This window comes from Oratosquilla oratoria, chromosome 25 (genome assembly GCF_046742065.1).
Source record: "Oratosquilla oratoria isolate Oo_2021 chromosome 25, ASM4674206v1, whole genome shotgun sequence".
Lineage (NCBI taxonomy): Eukaryota > Metazoa > Arthropoda > Malacostraca > Stomatopoda > Squillidae > Oratosquilla > Oratosquilla oratoria.
In genome coordinates this window covers 22,842,343-22,848,342 of record NC_134801.1, presented here as the reverse complement: position 1 = coordinate 22,848,342, position 6,000 = coordinate 22,842,343, and the positions used below count along the sequence as shown (strand labels likewise).

The following is a 6,000-nucleotide window of genomic DNA, read 5'->3' as shown; positions in this document are numbered from 1 at the left end:
TTCATCATCTTACATGCTGCACAGATTGATGCATCTGTGTGAAAAACAGTGCTCTCAAGCATCCAGGCAATGTGTCGTCTTTAATTATTTTTATGGTTTCATGTTGCTCCTTTACCCTATACCAACGGATCCTCTCTCATATTTTTATTACTTTCTCTGCTTTAGGTATTTTTGTCATATCACTTATTATCATTCCTCCATTGTGGTTAGTCCTAGTGTTTCTAGCCTTTCCTAAAATGTCTTTCTTTTTGGCCAGGCATGAGATCATTCTGGATGCTGGTCGCATTGTTCTCTCATGTTTTTGTGTTATTATTTTTCTTTTAATCGCATCCTCATCCATATAATAAAATGCCACTCCAATGTTCATTAGCAGTTTATATATGTTCCGTTATTTTCCTTATAAGATGTTTTATGATTGTTTCATCTTCCATTTTGTAACTCATTACTATCTCATTTTGTTTAGCCCATTTCCAAGGTTTTGAATTTCTGTATTGAATTTCATCATTCACTTCTAAATTCCTTCATAAACCACATACAGGCCCTTCTGTAGATATGTACAATCCTCTCCATATCTCACCCTTTTCATGGTCTTGGTATCTTCAGTAAATAAGCTTGCGAGTTACTTTTTCTCTTCATCACCGAGCCCTGTGGTACTCCACTAGTAACCTCTCTCAAATCCGGCATTTCATCTTTTGCTACCGTTCGCATACGTCCATCATTCATGAAGTCTTTTGTCTCTAATTGGTTCACTGTAAGTCCTGCGTTTTACAGCTGTCATATTAATATTTTCTGCGGTATTTTGTCGAAAGCATTTTTCAGGTCCCACCCTCTTTTTTTACGTGCAGTACAGCGACCACTTTCGAATAAAATATTAATAAGTTGGTTACATATGGGATTTCCTTTTCTGAATCAGAATTTGTTTTCACCCAAATTTCCCTTGGCGATTGTGCAAGTCAAGGACACCTATGTATAATCCAACAATTCCTCCTTGCTTCCTTGAAGATTGGCACCACATTGGCCTATTCCTGGCCCAGTAGTCTCGTCCCTTCTTCCAGAGAACGTATAATTAGATGGTTTGACTTATCCACCGGCTGTTCTTTGCATTCTTTCTGTATCCAATTCGAGATATCGTCTGTGTGTGTGTTCAATGACGCAACAGTATGATTCGTTACATTCGTTGAGATAAGATGTTTTTAGCCATGTTGCAGGAAAGAACGTAACAAATCTTTCTTCTTATTAAAAAATTATATATTTTCCAATTGTTACCCTTAGAATTGAAAATGTGAAACAAATTTCTAATAGCATATAACTCTTTTTCTTTATATAATTCCTGTCCTACTGCATAAATATTCCCTATTGTAAATTACATGTAATCGCTATTGTAAAACATGGATGATTCTATTTTGTATTACAAAGCTATGATATATTCACAAATTAGGTATTGTCTATTTTTGGAGACGATGGGAGGAAATAGAAGGAAGGGTAGTGAGTGGTGGGATGATGAAGCAAAGAAGGTTGTTGAAGAGAAGAAATGAGCATTCACAGATTGGTTACAAAATAGGACGAATCATATGAAAGGTACAAAGAAAAGAGAAGAGAAGTAAAGCATAAGACAAAGGAGGCAAAGAGGAGAACAGATGTGAAATGGCGTAAGAGTATGACAGAAAAAATTGAAAGTAATAAAAAGATGTTTTGGAAGGAAATTAAGAGAGGAAAGGGGGACGAATCAGATAGAGAAGAGAAGGTAAAAGGTACAGATGGAAAGATGATAATGAAAGAGACGGCAGTAAGAAGATGGGCAGAGTAGTTTAGGGAGTTGCTAAATGTGAAGGAGGATAGAGAGGGAAAGGTAGTTGCAGTGGGAAGCGCTAAGAAAATGACAGTGATGAATGAGGAAAATGGAAGAGAAATAAAGAAAGATGAGATGAAAGCAGTTGTTAAAATGATGAGAGCAGATAAGGCACCCGGGTTAGATGAGCGTCATGCGGAGTGTCTAAAAAAGTAAGGTACAGTGATGGTGGACTCAGTGGTGAGGTTGTTTAATGTTTGTTTAAAAGAGGGTAGAGTGCCGGAGGACTGAAGGAGTACCTGTATATTTCCACTTTACAAAGGAAAAGGAGACAAGTTTGTGTGTTGTAGTTTCAAAGGGATCAGTTTGTTGAGTGTAGTTGGGAAGGGTTATGGGAGGGTCTTGATTGAGAGGATTAGGAAAGGAACACAGGGAGTGATTGGTGAGGAACAATGTGGGTTTAGGACAGATAGGGGTTGCATGGATCAGGTCTATGTGATAAGGCAGATATGTGAGAAAGCTTTAGAAAAAAAAAAAGTAAGGATGAATTTTGGGCCTTTATGTATTTGGAAAAGGTTTATGACAGGTTAGACAGGAGGGCACTGTGGGAAGTATTGCAGATATATGGGATAAGAGGAAAGCTATTAAGAGCAGTCAAAAGTTTTTACGAGGGTAGTAGAGCCTGCGTTAGGATGAGAAATGGAGAGAGTGAGTTGTTTGAGGTAAAGGTGGGACTTTGTCAGGAATGTGTTGTGTTGCCTTTGTTCAATTCATACATGGGTGGGAAGGTGCGAGAGGTAAACGCACGGGTAATGGGCCGGGGATTGGAGATGATTAAAGAAAATGGAGAAAAATGGGAGATAAGCCAGTTGTTGTTTGGTGACGACACTGCACTTGTTGCAGGATCAGAGAAGGGATGAAAGAAGTTAGTGACGGAGTTTGGGAAGGTGTGTGAAAGAAGGAAGTTGAATATAAATTCTGGTAAAAGTAAGGTGGTGAGATGTACAAGGGCAGCAAATTGGAAGTGAGTATTAAAGAAGAGAGACTGGAGGAAGTGGATAGCTTTAGATACTTGCGTGGGAATGTGGCGGGAAGGGGAGGAGTGGAGGTGGAGGTAGAATGTAGATTGAGAGAAGCAAGTAAATGCCTTGTAGGATTAAAAAGTGTAATAAGAAATAGACATTTGGGAATGGATGCTAAGAGGAGATTATATGAAGGGGTGGTTGTGCCAACAGCACTGTATGGGCAGAAACATGGGACATAAGAGAGGATAAATTTAAATGTGTTTGTGATGAAATACCTGAGAAGTATGATAGGGGTTACTAGGCTGGATAGAGTGAGAAACGAGATGAGAAAAGCTGGGGGGGAAAGGGAGTTGGGAGATAGGGTTGATGAAAGATTATTGGAATGGTTTGGACATATGGAAAGAATGAGTGAATAAAGATTAGTAAAAGAAGTGTGGAAGCCAAAGGTGGATAGAGTGAACATGAGGGGGCGACCGAGGATGAGATGGATGGATGGGGGTAAAAAGGGCTTTGGAAAAGGGAAATGTCTGTTGAGGAAGGAAGGGAAAAGACAGAAGATCTTCTCTTTTTCTGCATTAGGGGACTGAGAGGGGGGATTGCCGATTTTATGAAGCGGCCTTGCTGTGGATGTGCTGCGTCTTGCGACACTGCTTCTCTCCCAGGGTAGTGGGCGAGATGCAGGGATGACCCGTCATCCAGGAGGAGCCAAGATAAGAGGGAGGGAGGGTGGTGAATGGGAGTGGAGTATGTTAGGGATGGAATGAGTGGTAGTGGATTTATGCCTTTGACTTTGGCTACCTCCCTTGTAAGAGGGAAAATGCCGTTGGTATATGCATGTGTGTATGTACGAGTATGTCTGGCATAGACTTTGATAAGTTTTACAACATATAGGTAAATTTTTATCATTTTCATAGCCCTTCAATATGCGAGACATCAGTTTTGGTGTTTGACTAAGGTTATTCACCTTGATCCTGTTGACTTAAATGCTAAAGATTACGTAGTTTTTTTGATTGGTGGATATTGTAATATTCTAACCACAATTCGATAGACGCAGAACATTTAGTTTGCTTTTGTGTTCCAAAGCAGTTTTTATTGTTAATTTCGCCTCAGGCTGATTGGAAAACTTGATGTAAGATTTCTTTTGGAATTTTATAGAAGTCTAGGATTTGTTGAATTAATTCGACTCTGCTGTGTCTGGTATAATTAGAAGCTTGAAAGAATGCTGATTTTTTTTTTTTTTTCTTATTGATTTGGTTAAAAACTGTCTGTATGTGAGCTTTTAAATGAAGCGACCGTTTTATATTTAAACTCAAAATTCAAACACTTTTTTCATTCGTACATATATTCTCACAATAGTGAATACATAATACATATTATTTTTTTACAATAAGGGGGATAAGGTTACATAAAAATATAGAATATACGAATAAGTCGATAGGTCGTATTTTCATTCAAATACAGTCTTGGAGGGGAATGGTGACGTCATGTCGTTTCGTGTCCGGGAATTCCCAAGCGATAGGACATGATGAGCAGTTACAATTGCATTTACCTTTATGTAGGCCTATTTTAAGAGAGAATATATAATATCTATGGCATGTGACAATATAAAGGCACGTTATACATATGTATGCATGTGTAAGTACGTAATATCTTATGTCTACATGTTTTCCTATGAATCGGACGCGATGCCGTGCGTGGGTACAAAATACGGCACTCACAGACAGCTGGCGTCCTTGAGCAAGTAAACAAAGTCATTAGGACCCGACTTTTCCTCACTCTCGGTTACGCGGTGTTTTTAGAGAAACGTTTCACGGAGGAAGGATGAGGGCGAGGCTATGCGAGTCCCATCTTCCTCCTCAGGGTGGTTGTTTGAAGGACTGGCGCCACAAGATTCGTGACGATGCCGAGGGCGGGGCGGGAGCCATCGATCCACGCTTGTTTTGGCTTCGTGTGTGTATGTGTGCGTACGCGCGCGCATGTGTGTGTGTGCGTATTCACCATGGTCTTGGATCACGTGTTGGACTCGTGATCGACTGCTATTTCCCTCCCGGAAGAGAGCTCAGAGCTCATATATGACCGATCTAAGGGTAATGCTGTGACCTTACACACACACACACACACACACACACACACACACACACACACACACACACACACACACACACACACACACACACACACACACACACACACACACACACACACACACACACACACACCGAACTCCACCCACGAGAGTTGGAATAACGACTCGCAGATCAGCGATACTGAAATTATTTCAGCCCTGGGCGGGATTCGAACTCTGACCGCTGTAGCAGCGGTTGCGAACGCTACCACTGTGTGTGTGTGGATCTGTGTGTATGCGTGTGTCAGTGTCGGAGAGCGAGATTAGAGAGAGAGAGAGAAAGAGAGCGCGCGTTCTTGTGTGTGCAAGGAATTATGTATGCATCTCTATTTGTATGCGCATGTTCAGTATTCGTTTATGTGAGATTGTGCGTGTTTTTGTGTGTGCGCCCATGATTATATTCATAGATATGTATGTCCATGTACACACGCACACGTGTGGATTCGTGTGTACCCATTTCCTGGGGGAAGTTCTTTGTAATAGTTCATGTGTGTGCGTGTGTGTGCGTATGTGCGCGCGCATGCGTATACGTGTGCACACATTGAGGAAGGAAGATAAAGAAACTTTTCACACATCTCTTCTTTATCCACTTTCTTTAATTTGTCGTAAGGTTTCATCGTATGTGCATACATGTTGATATAGATATATACATATTGTACGATAAACGTACATTGTAATGGACGTACACCCATACATTCTTACATACGTACATAACGTGTACACATGCATACATACCTCATGCATACATACATACATATGTGCATACATACTTACATGTGAACGTATATGCAAACACAAATAGATATACAAGTGTGTATATATATATATATATATATATATATATATATATATATATATATATATATATATATGCAAAATAACCACAGGAGAAAGGAAACTTGTAGACAGTAAGTACTGGTCATTTAGTCTGAAGATGTAATATACGAAAGTACTTACTGTCTACAAGTTTCCTTTCTCCTGTGGTTATTTTGCATTTTTGTATCACGGTGATGTGATTGCTTGCACACACACACACACACACACACACACACACACACACA

General features: G+C 40.0%; 1 protein-coding gene across 1 annotated transcript in view; it reads left to right on the top strand.

Moving 5' to 3' along the window:
* LOC143038750 (neurobeachin-like) overlaps positions 1 to 6,000 on the top strand; it is a 131,255-nt gene that overhangs the window by 85,991 nt on the left and 39,264 nt on the right. The gene's annotated exons all lie outside the window — the stretch shown is intronic.